Source organism: Coptis chinensis, chromosome 1 (genome assembly GCF_015680905.1).
Source record: "Coptis chinensis isolate HL-2020 chromosome 1, ASM1568090v1, whole genome shotgun sequence".
In the NCBI taxonomy this organism is placed as follows: Eukaryota; Viridiplantae; Streptophyta; class Magnoliopsida; order Ranunculales; family Ranunculaceae; genus Coptis; species Coptis chinensis.
Window position 1 is genome coordinate 73,189,854 of NC_141456.1, and position 19,324 is coordinate 73,209,177.

The window sequence follows — 19,324 nt, forward strand, 5'->3', positions numbered from 1 at the left end:
TATTCATAGTCCAATTGTGATATGAACAAAGAATGTTCATAGCTCATGACTATGAACAATCATTGTTCATAGTCCAATTGTGGAATGAACAAAGAATATTCATATCTCATGACTATGAATAATCACTGTTCATAGTACGTACAATATGGACTATGAACACTCATTGTTCATAGCATGAGCTATGAACAATAAGTGTTCATAGCTACCGAACTATGAATAATCACTGTTCATAGCTCATGACTATGAACAATCATTGTTCATAGTCCAATTGTGGTATGAACAAAGAATATTCATAGCTCATTACTATGAACATTGATTATTCATAGTACGTACAGTATGGACTATGAACACTCATTGTTCATAGCTACCGAACTATGAATAATCACTATTCATAACTACTTTCCGGTATGTTTCTGTTCACACTCCCTTTCTCCCCACGCATTACAATCAAGAATTCGTTTCTTAATCTCATTATTGTCATTAGTACTAATCAGGCAAATCTTCATCCTACGAGGAGGACCCAACAAGTATATTCACAATAATTTTAGATCTTCCGAGCTCCTAGGATTATCATAAGCGCTAGACTCACTGATAGATATGACACTATATATGTCATACTCGAATGTTATGTCACTTTTTATAATATATACGTTTGGTAGTATATTATAAGCGCTAGAATCACAGATAGATATGATACTATATTTGTCATACTAGAATGTTATGTTAATGTTTATGACATATTCCTCTGTTCGGCGCTGTAAGAATGAACAAATCCATTTATGAACATATCAATGTCACACTAACTGACATATGTCTGCTGATGTTCTTGTCTCATGGTGAGGGACAACCCCAACATCCAAACAATAAGAAACAACAGAATATATAATGCTTGTCAATATAGCGTATAGAATATTGCTCTATTTCATTGATTAAACCGAAGAAAATAAGAAAATAACACTATAGATACTGCTACAAAATAGTTTAGAAGCCAATCTTGAAATCTTCACCATTGTGCGGCAAATAGCACATGCTCCACTTGATCTAACTATTATAAAAATCTTGTTAGAATATTAGCAACAACTGCTCTAAAGCTTAGCAGCATTGTACTCCTCTTTCCTAACATCAACTATCCATAATACGGAAAAAGACTCTCCCGTTGTCACTATAACACTTTCCAACATTGAATTTCTCCGAAACCTTGCTCCCAACCTCATCCACGAGAAACGCTATAAGTTCAACAGGAGAAAAATAGTCACTCTAATGGTACACTCTAAGTTTAGTTTACTCCCTATTAGAAAAATTACGTCGGTAAAAATTGTGTCATACCTTCCAAATCTAGACACTTACACTTTGTGTGCTTCGTAGATCGACACTTGCTATATTGCTTGGTCTTTCGAGATCCTCCTGCTTCATTACCAACTTCCACTACGCCCACCAAACAAGCAACATTACTTTGAACCCCATGAAAATAACAAACAAGAAACATTTTCTTGTGTTTATAAAAAGAAGATAACGCGCAAAATTATCACTTACATCCAGTATCTCTGTTTAACCCGTCATCATCCTCACTCACATCAGCAACTCCTGCAGCACGCTCGACATAGTTGCGCTTAGCACTTGGACCTGTAAAATAGTGCACCACAAGAAAGATATTGACGAATACAAATCAAAATCAACAAACTTTTGTAACTATTTAATGTTAACAGACAAGTGAGAATATGGCAACGGTATAAGAAACTTACCCCCATCCTTTGGATGCAAAAGTGTACATGTGGGCCTTGTGTGCCCAAGGATACCACAGTGGCCACACTTATTTTTTCTTGTCTCATTCTGACCTTTCAATCTACTAGGTTTATGCGGCTTACCCTTCGATTTTACGTGTGGTGGATCATTAACAAATGGATGATGGGTGGTTTTAGGTGGGGTGAAAGGCATCTCTACCTCGGCGGTGCCTTTAGAAGACGGAATGCCATCCATTGTACCACTTTCCGGTGGAGTATAAGGCATTTCAAAGGGAACTTGTGGATTGCCTTCAGAAGCTCTAGAAAAAGATGATAACATGAATTTAAAAGCTTCACTATTTTTGGCTATTTGAGAAGCCCACAAACATATCTTCTTGCATTTTCCTATAAGCTCACTATGACGAATAATGGAACCAGCCTGCGAAGAAAAACTTGGATCATTATTTGGAACGACATATTTCGCAACTCGTGTCCATCTCCTTAAAAAATGGCTCTGGGGTATTTCACAAAGGTCCTCGTATTTGTAAACTGAAATGATATGTCTACATGGAAATCCAAATGACTAAAATAGCCCACATGAACATCTAGCATCCTGCTCTAAAAGGTTTTATTCCACACTCATCTTTTTTTGCCTGTTCAGATGACGACTGGTGGTGTATACACGAATATTGTCACCCACATCACGTTTATCTTCTGCATTATACATCACTTCCTCCTATAACTGCTTCATAAAAGTAAGAAAAGCAGCTCGAATATAGATGGATTCTGCCTGCTTTGCATATCCAATCAAGTGGTTACCAATGAAAGGCTTCGTCGTTACAGTCCTTACCTCTTCTTCGTGCTCTCGGTGATGGATATTTGCAACTGCCAATTCCATTTTCCCAAATAGCTCAAACAGCCGCATCCCGGGATTAACATGATGTCGTATAACAGAGTTAATAGACTCGCAACGTTGGTTGCTTTTGCAACCGCCAAAGAACTCACCATGAAGATACAATTTTGCCTACCTCGACCGTTTCTTTTGTACTTTCATCACCCATGTTTTATGACTAACTTCGTATTTTTCCACTAGCTATCTCCACCTTTCTTCGAACTCTCCCAGAGAACATTTCATAAACATAATAGAGCTTAACTCTGTTCCAAATCCAGGGATTTTGACATTGGTGATGCAATTTTTCAATACGTGCCAAGAGCACAGCCGATGTTTCAAATATGGAAGAATAGATTTCAAAGCTTTACGAATAGCTAGGTCACCATCAGTAATGACTGATTTAGGGTGTTCACCACACATTGCGTCAATAAATGATTTCAATTCCCACTTATAAGCGTCGTCGCACTCACTTACGATCAAAGCAAAACCAAAAACTATAGTCTGTAGGTGGTTGTTGATTCCAGCAAACATAACGATTGGCATCTGGTACTGATTGCTCCTGTACGTTGAATCAAACAACAACACATCACCAAAGCTACAGTAATCCAGGCGGGAGGTGGAATCTACCCAAAATAGCCCAGCCAACTACCCACTCGCATTTAACTCATAGTTGTAATGAAATAAAGGATCTAACTTCACCTTGTCCTCCAAGTTGGCAAGCAGTGTGTTGGCGTCGCCATCAATACAACGACTTCTCCTCTATTTTTCCATTTTGTTATATAAGTCTTTTTTCGTAAAACCAACATTATGGAAACCTCCAACTATATGTGCAAAATAACCCATCACTTGCCATTTACGAACACCGACATCATTTAGGCACGTAACAAATTCCAACGTTTCTCGACTCACATTTCTATGTGACCGAAGAAACATTGAACTTGGATGCAGTACAAGTGGATGTATGTGTTCCCCAATAAACTCTTTCACAGTCCACAACTTTGCTTCAGAATAAAAAAACAACAACAATGCGGGCTTCACAATTGAACCTAGTGACCTGTCTAGGTGTTCTTTTGGGTGTCATCGATTGAAGTTTATCTGCATGTCGTTCACCTTCGGCTGAACACACAAATCTCCACTTAATAGCAACTCCATTTGAATGAATTCTATAAACATTCTTATGAACACCGAACCCGACTGATTTGGCATACTCGTTATAAATAGTGTAGGCCTGTCTGAGGTCTTGAACTGCATAAATAAAAATGTTGTTTTGTCTTCTATATAGGCCCTATATGTATCTGACTCTTCAACATCGCTATCACTACTATCAATATTTTCATTCTCCATCAGGGAAACAATTGATTCCACATCCACAGAATCAATTTCATCATATGCAAAACTTTTGAAACATAGACTTCTAAGAAACTCTTCGTCATCATCGAGCCTTATTTGATTCGTCATAGGAAAGCCTACCTAAACTAGCAATAATGCACGTGCTCTGCACATGGATGCCAAAGGAATGAAACTTGTTGAAGAGTATATGGACATAGTTTTTGTTTCTAAAATTATACATACTTACAATTCACAATAGCCTTTGAAATTTGCATGCTCAAACTATATGAACTAATAGGACATCATCATGACAAACAAAAAGAATCTGTATATTGAGATTTGTAAGATATTATCACTTATCAAAATTTGTCATTTGGTTGTAGAGGCCGAAGTTTATCATGAGTATCACGCTGACTTATGTATGCAAAACCAACCTCCTCATCCTGAATTATAAGTCACTGGAATCAGTCAAAATCATAGTACACTTGCAGCAATCATATACACATGAGAACCAAAAGGGTTGATTAGTGAGTATTAATTGCTCCCATATATATTAGCATTTGCTCTTCCATTATACCTCCTCTGAAAACCTGATATCGTTTTCATGGAATTTTGATCGCAGTATGTGAGTCGTCAATCATCCCCAGACTTCGCCCCTTTTGTTGTTGGCCCAAGCCAAGGCATTCTCAATTCCTTCCGAGTTCATCACTAAGTTGAAGTCCTTCTCCAGGTAGGCAGAGCCTTCTAAACAAAGAAAAACTTTTCGTAATCGTAATAATAAGAGAAGTGTTGAAGCAATATAATAATCATAATATATATTGTTGAAGCAAAGCAAATAACTCTAGAAGTGTAGACACAGTTTAAAACCATGACCTCAAAATGATCTAAGGCTAATGGAACCAATGGGCATAAAAAATAAGAGAAAAATATTATTGCTAAAACAACAAAAAATATGATAGTTTCTGCTGACCTAACTTGGGCAATATCCATTCCAAAACATGAAGTAAGCAAGATTCTCCATAACAGGCTCTCATAGCAACAACAAATACTGTGCAACAAAAGCAACACAGATTTCCATCATAGAGCTAACCAAAATGAGTCGATGATTTAACACCAGCAATTGGAGTAGGACTTGGCAGATAATAAAAATAAAAAGAATATAATGTGACTGAAATAGGAAATCAGCTCATGGAAAGGAGTAGGAAAATTGGACCCAAGTCAGTTCCTTTGACGTGGTCAGGACTCAGGACCATTCACCTGTTTTTTAGCACCTGTATTTTCAATTTTTTTTTAATACTAACCAAGCACTCCATGACCACCATAATCAACGTAGTACAGCAAGGTTTGGTCATAAGGGTCACTATCAACAATCTAATTTCCAATAATTCGAGTAGAAGTAGTTTTATTTCCTGTAAGAGGTGGCAAAAAGTTTTGAATGGTGACTTCTTCTCTAAGTATGATCCTATAATTAATTAGAAGACCCAACAACATAAGACGCTGAAATAACCCTTGTGAAGTGGGTGAATAGAATATCCTTTTGGTACTCCAACATAAACATCCTCACCGCGAGACTATGAAACCTATACGAATGAAGTCCGTCTAAATATCATCCATGTTATAGGGTAATGACTACTCATCTGGTATTAGCTATTACATAACCTTTCAATAATTTCAAGTTATAGAAGAACCATAAGAAAAAGAAAAGAAGATCAGTGTGAAAGGTACATGGTAACAAAAATTTGCAATAAAAACAGTGTACCTAGATGATTAGTACTTGGAGTTGTCCGCCTGCAAATTAGATATTCAACATTGGAATGTTGCACTTGATATATTTAGCAGAAAAGGTAACAAACCAAACATCTTGAAATCCAACACACTCGAGGAAGATCAAATGACCTTTTGCTCATATCAGTGGCCACGGTTTCCATAACCAAATCCATAGTGGATCCACTAAATGACCTGCATCATAGTGATCACTATTATTTACTAACTAATAAATTGTATTTATTAATAATTAATTAGAAAAAATAAAACACTAATAATACATGATTAAACATAACTTGCCTAGTGTATATTAATGTAATAACATATTCTATTATAGATTATGGTGCCAACATTTTCTTCAATTGCCAAGTTAGAAATATAGGCTTCACTTTTACGTAAGAGGGTAAAAAAAGAATGGAACTAATATGTCTAATATAAATCAATTACCTATAGTTCCATTATTTTCTTCCTTGACTTACATGCCGAGATTTTGATATAAATTGATAAGGGGGCAAACATAAGAAACCAAATCATTAAAGCTAGGGGCTTGGCCTCGCTAAGAAGCATCCGATACACGTGCATGCCCTAAACCCTAAACCTCATATGTAGTTCCAATCGGCTGGCCTTCCAAAATCTCAAACCATCTAACCATTAGTTTATACTAATCAAGTAATTGGTTGATATAAGAAATAGCATTTTCAGTTTGCAGTCTTACATGATAAGAAATAACGTTATTATATGATAAGAAATAATGTTTCTAGTTTGCAGTATTATTGGATAAAGAAAGATATGATATTTCTAATTGCATATATTATGTGTTATTAACACACATTCTCCACATTCACGTATAACGAAAAGACAATTACCTAACCTATTTCATTTTCACTTAAGAGTTCACTGTGCACAATGTTGTCAGCAAAACCTTGTGATAATGAATCAAACCCCAAAAATACTTGAACATGGATGAAACAAAAATAAGCTATATATTAAACATACCGAAATAAGAAAAGGTGTAGGCGTACCTTAATGAGTATGCATGTTCTGCTGCATCTCCAAGTATTATTTTAATATACAGAACACTATCCAAAGCTAATCCCCTCCTTCACCGACAACAAAAACTATTTTTTAACATCGTCGTGCTCTTCCTATATAGTTGTAATTCCATCATTATACCTGTGAACCATTATGGAAAATTCAAGAGCAGAAGACTACTCATTCAAGTGACATTTGTTCACAAAAGAAATCATCACTAAGTTTATTAGGAAGTAAAATGTACCAAATAATTGTATTAAACCACAACCTTTCACCTGTTATAATAATGCATCTATATCACTGAAATTCCTAAAGGTTGTGTACCAGATGAGCAAAACGGTATAAGAGGATCATCTTAGTCTTATCTCAGCAGAATAGATACAGTCCAGAGCAAAGGCTAGAGAAAGGGACATTGATGAATGATTGGAGTCATGAACCTTGCTTCCTGAAGGCTGATGGTCAACATTTAATAGTGTATAGCCAAGCTTGTGCTGGAGAGTACCCATTAATATCTTGAAAATGTTGGCATGACGAAAAAACCCAACCCCAGAGTAGAGTTTATAGCGTAACACGACTGATTAAAAAAAAACTTACCATCCTATATCAATACATTTGATGTTGCTAATGTATCTGCAACGATCCTTCTATGTGATTGCTGACCAATCACTTCTTCTCTTGAGTGTAAACATCCGGGCAAGTGTAAACATCCGGGTAGTCGTGGAAAATCTACTGATTTGTGCAGCTCTTCCAAACTTACTCTTTCTGAACTTCTCCATTGCATTAGGGTAGAGTTGTTATTGTGGCTGCTCAGGCCCATCAGCCACAATGCCAAACTTAGCATATCAAAATAGGGTAAAATGGGAAATATTTTTGCATTCCACAAACATTTCTCATTGGTATCTGATAAGCTCCACAAGTCATTTTCTTGAATGCCTAAATCATGCATGACCTTTAACCATGGTTACCCACAAAAGGTTCCATCACTTGAATATGAAATTTTGGGATTATCATGGAGGCCACAATAAATGATAACTCTTTCTTCACGTCCTACTAACGGTACTTCCCAAAGGCAATGACGGCTGGGCAAAAGAAAACGAAAATCCCCTTTTTTTTCCATCACCGTCACTAGGAATATTAACACCAACAACAACAACTTAGGAACCTAACTGTACTCCACCTAAAAGTGATGAATCATAAACTATGGTATCCTCTCCAATCAAGACTCTAGGTATAATTTGGCTTGAAAGAATAATGGAAGATGACGCAATGTCAGATACAATCGTTGTAGGAATAGAACACAAGTGTCTCCGACCTACAAGAGCCGAATTTGATCCAGCCATGTGATCCAAAATTTCACTGGAGGTCCCAAAGTGTAAAAAAGACAAGTTGTCTGCAATTAAACAAAGAAAACCTAGAGTGAGCTCTTAAAAAGCAATTTGGAAATGCTCATAACCTCATATACAACTTTTTAGAGTGACAAGCAATTTACTTGGTCCAAAGGTAAAATTGGTCTGCAATTCAATGTAGTTTATCTATTTGACAAAACTAATTCTCTCTGATGGCACAAACCAGTTATGACATACAGGCACAATAGTTGAACATCATATGGTTTCCCAATCCCTTGATTAGCTTTTTCCCAAAGGGGCGAAGCTTCAACCATTCATGTCTTGTAGGTACCCAAGCCACTACCAAATCCTCATATAGACTAATCTGCACAAGGTTTGAAAGATTTATAAAACTATTAAAAGTTTTTCCACATTAGAATTTGATCACAGAAATGCATTCTTAATCCAGAAGTGTATTATGGACAAATCCTAGAGGCTTGCTCCTATGCAAGGGTAGTCAAGTCTAGTCGCACTAATAAGTCACATAGAGGGGTTGCCATATATACAGACAATCAGTCCTATATTCTGGTCTGTGTTAATTATGATGCAATGACTGGTAGATGCGAAAGGAGTTTGAAAGAATAAAGGACAAAAAAAGTAGTTTGCCTCTTCTTTGCGCTCTATAAGCTCTGAAATCATTGTTTCACTTGAATTTGCAAGTATAAGAAGGTCAACCCATGCTTTACCCTTAACAGCAATAATACCTATATCTAACAATGTTCTACCATCATGTAAAATTGCCTGCTTATCAAGAAGCTCCTTGACACATATTAAGACTCACCAAAAAAGCAAACCCACCCCCACCTTCACTGCTCCTCAACAACCTATTCCTGAAGTTTTTCCCATCAAAATCAGATATAGCATTCATACTTAGGGTTTTAGGAACCTCATCGAAGTGCATGTCTGGCTCAGGATTAACACGTAGCTGAGACTCGATGTTAAATCTTGCGTCACTCTGAGAACAACAGTTTTTTGTTTCAAATACCATCAGTTTAGAATGCTATAATAACATGTTGCTACAAGTTTACATATACTACAAGAAACAGGGTCTTTGGCGACAAAAAAAATTGTCGCTGAAAATCGCATAAACGTCGCTAATACAAATTGGCGACGCTTTTTGGAGTGTCGAGTTAACGTCGCTAATGCTATAGTCGGCAATGATATCCAGCCACGCTATTTTAACGTCGCCAAATAGCAGATATTTATCGACGTTTATTACTGTCGCTATTTCTCTAATTTCGTCGCTAACTCATTTTGGCATTCTCAATGCAGTAACGTCGCAAAAGATAAAATTTTGGAGACATTTTTAAAATCGCCGGTAATAAAGCATTACTAGCAACATTTTTAACGTCAATAAAAGTCTGAAAATTTTGAAAATTTTAGTATTATTAGCGACGTTTTAATCATCGCTATAAGTCCAAAAAATTAAAAAACAAATATCTTATTAGCGACGTTTTTATTGTCACTAGAGATATCAGTAATTTGAAACTTTGGTTATATAAGCGACGTTGTTATCATCGTTAAAAATCTAAAATATTTGAATTTTGTGTGTTTTTAGTAAAGTTTCTATCGTCGAAAAAGGTAAAACGAATTAAAAAAATTACTGTTATAAGTGACGTTTTGATCGTAGTTATTAGTTAATTGTGATCATATTGCCACACTACATGCGTCGCAAAAGACTATTTTGATCACTAATATTGTTTCCGATTGTGCACCACACCATTTGTACAATTACCCCCTTCCTCTATTCAACAAATAAACACACAACCAAAACATCAATTATCTTAAGCAATAAATTTTCAATAAATAAAATTGAGTTAATTCATTCCATTAGAAACAAAAGAGAGTTGCATCATCCCCTTTCATAATTTTTATTTCTGAACTCATCTTAAGAAAAGTATTAAGTTAAACAAAAACATTTCTAAACATCCCTCAAGTAGCTTGCGAATGAACCATCTTCACAAAAAAAAATGATAATAAATAGCATTTAGATTCCTCTAGTGCCTCTTGCAATTCTAAAACGCCATTTCTTCACAAAAACTAATACCAAACCGATCCATTTTGACGTAAGATTATCTGCATACAAAAATATTATCTATTAGACCACAAAAAAAAAATTGAAACAAAAAATATAATAGTTTCATCACGTCAAAGTTAAAATCCGGTGAACTATTAACAATTATGTTAAGTTTAAATTGTATCCAAATAATTTATCCATTAGACCTCTACTAGCTAGTATTCATTGAGATAAATCTAAGAACTGAACTATATACAAAACAAGAATTTCATTAATATGAAGAGGCACAAAGGTACAAGGCCAGAGGAGTCTACAGTACGAAGTTATATACCTCCTTAGCAAGGCACTAAGGAAAGCATAGACTCTAAAGACCACGAATATGAAGAGACAACATTGGTAGTACCAAAAGGCCACTGCCAAACACACACAACAACCTTGTGTATCCTATTCATGTGTTTATGTGGCTGCTGGGCTTCATCTACATCCATATAATTTTTCTCGCATTGATTCTCCATAAATCTAATAGAATTAGGTTTAAAGTTAATACCAGAATTTCCGTCAAGTTCATGGACCACACTGATGTTTTGAGAAACAGCAGGTTTAGTAATTCCATTGCAGTCAATGCTCACCCTGCAGGACACACCATCTTCACCAGATTTTACTAGGGTACCATTTTTATTTGGTGATCTACATCTGGAGTCCTTGTCAATAAACCCATGAGAGAACAATGGCTTTTGCTTCCCATTAGCGAGATGTTTCCCTCCAACCAATTTCGAAGCATTTCCTTGTGCTCCCAGAGCTGAAGGGGCCGTATTCAAAGACTTCACTCTACTGACTTGCTCCTGTGTGGGGTTTGACAAGGTATAGGTGAAAGGTCTCCCCTATTGTACAACTTTTGACTGAATTTGAACCAGCAGAAGGAACAATGCAAGATGTCTCAGCCATTTCATGTATCTCACCTTCATATGACAAGCATTCGTCTACTGAAAATTCCTTTAAAATCGACTCTTTATTGCATTTAGAAATTGAGGTGTTTCCCTGAAAAACCTCCGCCGAAGAAGCAACTCCTGTTGCATCAAGATACTTCAAACTCAAGGAACTTGGTTCCGTATTACCCAAGTCAAGATCCTATTGATCTCCTCTAGTGGACATTGCATCAACCTTAACAGGACCATCGGCTCTATCCAATGGGCTCGATTCAACATCACTCACAGCATCCACAGTAGTAGATGTTTGATATTCACTTGTAAATCTAGAGTTAGCTTCAATGGGATCATCAAGGTTCATATACACTGGCTCATCTTCATTCGAGCTAGACTCAACAGATAGGGATTTGACCTCAGTAGGCATAGTACTAAAGGAATCGGTTGACCCTTCCAAAGTAACAGATTCACCAGAAGACTCTAAATATGGTTAAGCTTCTTCGATAAAAAAACCCCCAAAAAACCCCCTTCGATTAATAGATTCACCAGAAAACTCTATTTATGTGTACTCCACATAAACACATGAATAGGGTGACAAGTTCTATTGAAGATGACTAGTTATCTCCCCAAGTAGCATTGAGATGAATCCGCGGGTTTGGAACCTACCCAAGATCAGTCTAACTAAAGGTTTTGACTCAGACAATATGAAAAAAATGAAAAGCTCTACCCTCCCTCATAACAAAAAGGATTACCCACCTATCATGCTAATCAACCACCAATAGGAAACCCCACCCCAACACATCCAACATGAAACAAATCACCTCAAAATTACATAACAGAGTCAAGTAAGGTAGACCTATATATACTGCAAGATACATACTTATAGAATAGAGTTAAATAGAACTAATCAAATCAATACTAGAGAAAGTAAATCTAAAGAAATTAATTTAAGCATAAATAAATAAAGCCACAAACAATAGGGTGGAAGAATTTAGTGAGGAGCTATGAACTAATAGGTTGTCTACTCAAAGTTTATGTCTACCCAAATCTCAAACAATTACATCCCTAAGATAAGATATATGACTTTTATAGTAAAATTTCGACAGAGTCTCCTCTGTATTTTCAACATTTCATAAATACAATAACCTGTCATAACCTAAAAATCACAATAATATATTTCACAAGTCGGTGAAAAACCCATATTCCATTTACCAAAACTGAATGGACTATATACAACCTAAAACATGATATGGAGGCTTACTCATTCCAATCAAACAAATATATCCCAATCAAGCAACACCAACACATATCAGAAAATAGTTAAATTCATAAATCATACCACATTGAAGGAGGAGCACCAAGCTTCTCTATGAGATAGTCCAACTAGCGTTGTTGTTGTTGAATTTGCGCCTGGTGTGTTTCTTGTGTCTCTTGAGCAGCTTCCTTCCATCCTCGCAACTCTTCTAGTTGAGACTCGGCCTCCTCTGCCCTTGCTTTCAACTTATCCACATTTGGGTGCTCATATCAATCCACACGTTTACGGGATGGGGGTGCCTCGCCATGTCCAAGACCACGTTTATAACCAGGTCTTACGCCCAAAACTTTATCAAAAATCTCTTCTTCAATCAAAGAGTTAGAACCTTCTAGTGTAGGTTGATTTTGTAATTCCACCATTCTCTCCTGAAAAGAAAAGAAATAGATATAACTATCTCACAAAAGTACGATTTAGCTAACTTAAAGGGTAAGTACGAGTTAATTACATAATTATTTTCTGCTTCCACCAGCCTTTTTTCTCACTAAAATGAGTCTTACGATATAGTGCGATCATCCCAACCTCTTGTTGAGTCTTGGGATCAACCGACTGTGTCATTTCAAAAGACAGACAAACTTCCAAAGTTAGTACTAAAAAAAAAATTATAATATCTAAAATTAATCAATTAAGTGTACCATGTCAGCACGGATCTGCAAAAAAGATTTTGAACCAGCACAATGGTTGACGACGAGGCATGAGCGGCTGTATTGGTTATGCGTACTAACATCCTGGGTCAAAACAAATAAACAATGCATCATAAAAAGAACTATTATAATGTGTATAAGTACAACAACCATCCCTTTACCACTACCACTTCCCACATTGAATTTGCCCACCATAACATCTTCTTTAAAAAGAGGAGTAAACTCACTTACCTTGAACTTATCTGTTTCCCATAGATCGCACCATCTCTCCAAGACTCTTGTGATACACCATCAAATGGGTGTTGACGTTTGTTCACATTATTTGGAATGCTCACGTAGTACTTCTGAAGGGCACACCTATGATCTCTGAAACGATCCCTAATATAATTATTAACAGTAGTTTCAACATGTGGTAGATGGATGTCCATATCAAACTTTTCCTACAAAAACAAATAAAATAAAATACAGACAAAGATATTATAAAGACGTAATTTTCAGCACGATGCTTTAAAGAGTTTAGTAAAAGAAACAATTAATAAGCAAACATCAATTTCCAAAACAAGCTTGTGAAGACTTTTCCATTGATCATTAGTCACGTCTTTCCAGTAATGGGCAAAAGGCAATATTCTAAACCTAGCAATAACGCCAAGCTCGGTGATCCACTGTTGGCTTCAATTGCATATAGGCCTATCTTTCCCAATAGCAATCTCTATCCTCGGTTTTCCACCCCCTCGCGCTAAGTGGTTCTTAAGAATTAGGTTTTGGGTCTTCTTTCTAGGCTCCCGTTTTTTGGCTTTAATAATTATTTAGAAGACAAGATATTTGTAAGTATTGTACCAACACTAGCAGAACCGTAAAAGATTAGTATGAAGAAGAATAGTACAAAATTAAGAAAGAATTATACCAACACCAGAACCATCTTGCGCTGGCTGAGTAGCCTGAGACTGTGATGTAACACGAGTACGTGGTGGACGACCAGGTGCCATAGCTACATCAAAGCAAATTAAATAGTAATATTTTTAAACAAAATGCAATAAAAGAAGAGTAAGAAGAGTACAATATCAAAAGGCAATACAATAAAAGTAAGAAGAGTATAATACTTTTAAACGAAAGGAAATAAAAGAAGAGTATAATATCAAAAGGCAATAAAAAGGAAGCCTACAAGTATGAATGTGTGATATAACATTTATAAGTATTTGAGAAATATATATTTTTATAGAAGAAAAATAACAAGCTTTTACATTGATTATGATTAATCAATATCAGTATCATTATCACTCGGAAGAATCTCCTCTTCAGTACAATATTCTATCAATGTATCATCTTCTTCAGTGTCATAGTCATTGGTCATAATTGTATCGTCAGTCGGGTTAGCGTCCATAATATTGTTAAAGGCCTCATTTGCATCAATCTTTTCAGCCTCATCTAGGTTCACATCATCTCTATTCATTTGCACAAGCGTAACTTCATCACTTTGAATTTCATCAACTATGAGTTGCTCCTCTTGTTGATAAGTCTCAGCATTCTGATGTACTCCAATTTCTTCCTCTTTCTCTAAAACATCAAACATGTTCCTATGAACTATCTTCTGTGCAACTTGCCAATCACCACGCAATTTGGTGTCTACCACATAGAATACTTGACTTGTTTGTGTGGCCAACACAAATAGATCATCTTTATACCACTTCCTAGACACATTAACACTAATGAAATATCTATCTATATGGATTCCTATTTTTTTTGTTACTAACATCCCACCAATCACACTTGAAAAGCCAAACTCGTTTCCCAAATATATAATCTAACTCTATAACATCCGTCAGGACACCATAAAAGTCGATATCATTTGATTGGTCATCCCCTTTAACAACCACACCACTATTTTGAGTCCGTAGAGTTTTCTCACGATCCTTGGTATGAAACCTAACTCCATTGATAATGCAACCACTATATCGAGTCACACGATGATCAAGACCGCATGATAGTGAATATAAATCATCAGTTGCCTCGGGAGATTTCTCATAATATAGTTGTTCCATTTATCAAATGGAAAAAAAAAAGTTAATAATAATTTAAGATCTTTCGTAATCGAGTGAACCTAACTACATGTCAACCTAATTTAACACTTACGCGAGCCCAGAACCATTCAGCAAAATGTTGTTCCTGCCTTTGTTCCAAATCATGAGAGTTGTGCTTTTGTAGCTCAATCATATGCTCACTGCAAAATAAGTATTATTATCTTTTGTGATTGATTTAACACAATCTACACAAGACACATCTAATCATAAAAGACACTTACTCAAAATATGATGATATTTCTTCTGAATTGTTTAACACATAATATCGAGCCTTAATGAAATCCTTTGAACTCATTGTTATATAATTCGGAGCTCCCAATGGTCTAAGATTATGTGAGAAAACATGCAACCCCTTGGTTTGTTTCACTTGACCACCATCGTAGTTACGATCTTCACAGTTGAACCGCGTTTCAATTCCTTGGAGATACATTGAACAAAAAGTGAGACATTCAAAATCAACGTACGCTTCTGCAATGGAACCTTCTGGGTGTGCCCTATTACGAACATATTGTTTGAGAGTTTTGAGAAAATTGCGATAAAGTGTTATATAAGCAAAGTTAGATGAGGGTATCAAAGTATGATAGTATTTTAACACCAAATGAGTAGAATATAGTTTATGAACATCACCTCTCCATAGGATACATCCACCGGTATTGTACAGGTCCACCAACTATTGCCTCACGAGGCAAGTGGACTGCCAAGTGGACCATGACATCAAAGAATGCTGGTGGAAAAATCAATTCAAGCTTACAAAGTATCACTGCAATGTCCTTTTCCAATTTCTTGAGTAATTCTACTTTTAACGTTTTGCAACAAAGCTCTCTAAAGAAGAATCCTAGTTCAATTAGAGCAGAAGATACGTCACTAGCCAAAAAACCACGAAGTGCAACTGGGAGAACTCATTGTAAAAGTACATGACAATCATGACTCTTCAGTCCATGTACTTTGCAGTTTGTAACATTTACACATCGAGAAATGTTTGACGCATAACCATCTGGAAACTTCACCGTTTTCAACCACTCGCAAAAAATCCTTCTTTCAACAAGAGACAATGTATAACATGCAGGGGGTACAACAAATTTATTACCCCTTGGAATTAGATGCAACTCTTGTCTAATACCCAATTCGGCCAAATCCAACCGAGTTTTTGCTGAATCTTTTTTCTTCCCATCTAGGTTCAACAATGTCCCTAAAACATTTTCACAAATATTCTTCTCTGTGTGCATAACATCAATGTTGTGGGGTAATTTAAGGGTACGCCAATAGGGTAATTGAAAAAATATGCTATGTTTTGTCCAGTTCAACTCAGTCTCAGTACGCTTCCTCTTCTTGTATTTTGGATGTTTTCCATACCCTTGTTCCTCAACATGTTCTAACTGCTTTGACACATCTTCCCCAGTCAACTTGTTAGGAGGCAACCTACTCCAATTGTTTCCACTGAATAACTGCCTAGCACGCTTTGTCAAAGGATGTCGTGGCTGCAAAAACCTACAATGGTTCATATAACATAACTTCCTGCCATTTTTCAAGTACATAGAACATGTATCCTTGTTGCAAGTTGGACATGCTAGTTTGCCTTTTGTAGACCAACCGGATAAATTAGCAAATGCAGGAAAGTCATTTATAGTCCATAGTAATGCAGCGTGCAACCGAAATGTTTGTTTCGTTACGACATCGTATGTATCCACACCATGTACCCACAGCTCTTTCAGTTCCTCTATTAATGGCTGTAAATACACATCAATGTCATTTCCAGGAGCTTTAGGCCCAGGGATAAGGAGAGACATGAAAAGGAACGGCTCCTTCATACATTTCTAAGGGGGCATATTATATGGCATAAGCAGTAATGGCCACATGCTATAGATACTGCTCATGTCAGAAAAAGGGTTAAATCCGTCACTTGCTAGGCCAAGACGGACATTGCGGGGATCACTAGAAAACCACTCATGTTCCTTGTCAAACTCTTTCCAAGCTTCAGAATTAGCAGGATGCCGAAGTATATTCTCCTCCCCAACTCGCTTCTCCTTGTGCCATCTCATGTCCTCATAGGTCATCCTCGACATAAATAGCCGCTGAAGTCTTGGCTTAAGTGGAAAATACCGTAATACTTTCACTAGTACTTTTTTAGTCTTACCTTCATTAATTTTATACCTCGATGCATTGCAAACAAGGCAATTTTCAAGATCCTTGTTCTCTGTCCCCCAGAAGAGCACACAATCATATTGGCATGCATGTATTGAGATATAACCTAGGCCCAAATCCCGTAGTAATTGCTTAGCCTCATAGTGAGATTTTGGGAGCCTCTCACCTACAGGTAGTGCTGACTTAACCAACGCAAGGACCATGTCAAAAGATTTGTTGCTCCAACGATTAATTATCTTCAAATGGAACATCTTCATGAGAAAATCCAACGTGCTATATTTCTCACACCCCGAATAGAGAGGTTGGCGTGCTTCGTTTAAGAGTCTATCAAATGACATTGTATTTCCATCACTCGTATTATGATGGCTAGCAAATGCACCCCCGTCAGTTGCATCGGGTATGTAACTACTGCTAGCTTCCCCATGTTGGATGTCCGACGCTTGATTGTCTATATGTGTTGATTGTCTCACATCTTCAAGCATGTCATCCAAACCATCATAGCGTACACATTCACCACCTAAATCAGTATCATCATCGTCGTCATCACTTGCCACGTCTAAAGGTTCTCCGTGGTATATCCAAGAAGTATAATCTTTGTCAAAACCATTATCATACAAATGATCTTTTACTTCTTGGAAGTGTCGGTACATCCTATTATTGCACTTCTTGCATGGACAATAGGCCCTACCTGCACCGTCTAAATGATTGCTAGCAAGAGCAATAAAATCCCTAATACCTTGGGCATAATGAATAGGCCTATATGGCATATTCAACCAACTCTTATCCATATTTGTTCCTATTAAAAATTCATAAGACAAAATGATCATTTAACTAAAAAATAATAAATAAAGAGCAAATACCATGCATTTCACAATATTTTCCACATTAACCATATTTGTCTCCTTATGACTCGAGGATTTAAATGTGTGAGCCTATTTAATATATCACATTTTAAATTAAACATAAGGTCGTGTTTGTTGGTATTTCTCACCTATTGATTTTCTAGTATGTTACAAGGTTCTAAAAAGCATGGTGTGGGACTAAAAACAAGCTATTTCCCTCTCACTACATGCCAAATATATAGGAAGCAAAAACGAGGCTGCTACGACACGTACTTCAATGCACTGGATTCAAACTCCATTACTAAACTCATTTAAGAATAACAAATACTAGGATGCTACCAAACCTCAGATAAACTTGCAATAACTCGTCACTAATCAGACTACTATGAAATTAACTCATAGGTGCCTACAGAAGAAAATGGGTCAATATAATCTTGTTAAGTTATGTAACGTCTTGACAATTCAGATTAACTAAAGAGACTCACAAATCCATTAAGCATATATATCTAACGAATTAACTTATCATACCCAGTAATTAAAAATGAATCCTAATATATAATCATACATGCAAAAAATAAAAAATGCAAGAAATAATTTATCTTTCAACATATAAATTATGTCACAAACATAAAACATGCATACCCCTTTCAATAGTAATAATTGAGCAAGACAAACTAAACAAAACTTTGTAAAAATATTAAAGAACAATCAAGAAAGCAATAAAAGGTGAAAGCAAAAATAAGACTTGCAAAAATTTAAGAGAAAAAAAAAATCAACTCTATAAAATGTAGGCTTTAACCAGTAACTAGAATGTTCTTTCCAAAATTGAAAACATAAAATTATGAGGGGTATGAAAACATAAAAATCAATTAAATCAAGTAGGAGATGCAACCATCAAACTATGTATCAGCCAAGCTAATGAAATCTACTTGATCCAAACCGATTATGTTCTTCTATCCCTAACCAAATCACGTATTTTCACTCTTGTACAGTATGAAGTGGCTATCATATAATATTAAATTCTATTTTATAGTGATACTAAAAAAGGAAATAAAATAGGTGAAGATAGTGGGTGCTATTACATGAAAATGAACTTAACTGACAATTCAAGTAGTTGATATACAACCCTTACAAGCAGCTTAGGAAGCACGGATACCGACACGCAACATGGATACGACAAATCGCGTATCCTACACGTATCGAACACGTGTCGGGACGTGTCCGTGTTGGACACCAATACTTC

General features: G+C 36.2%; 1 pseudogene; it reads right to left on the bottom strand.

Annotated features, from left to right (window-relative positions):
- Positions 1-14,271: 14,271 nt before the first annotated feature.
- LOC147525147 (uncharacterized) lies at positions 14,272-18,027 on the bottom strand (annotated as a pseudogene).
- Between the last annotated feature and the right edge of the window lie 1,297 nt (positions 18,028-19,324).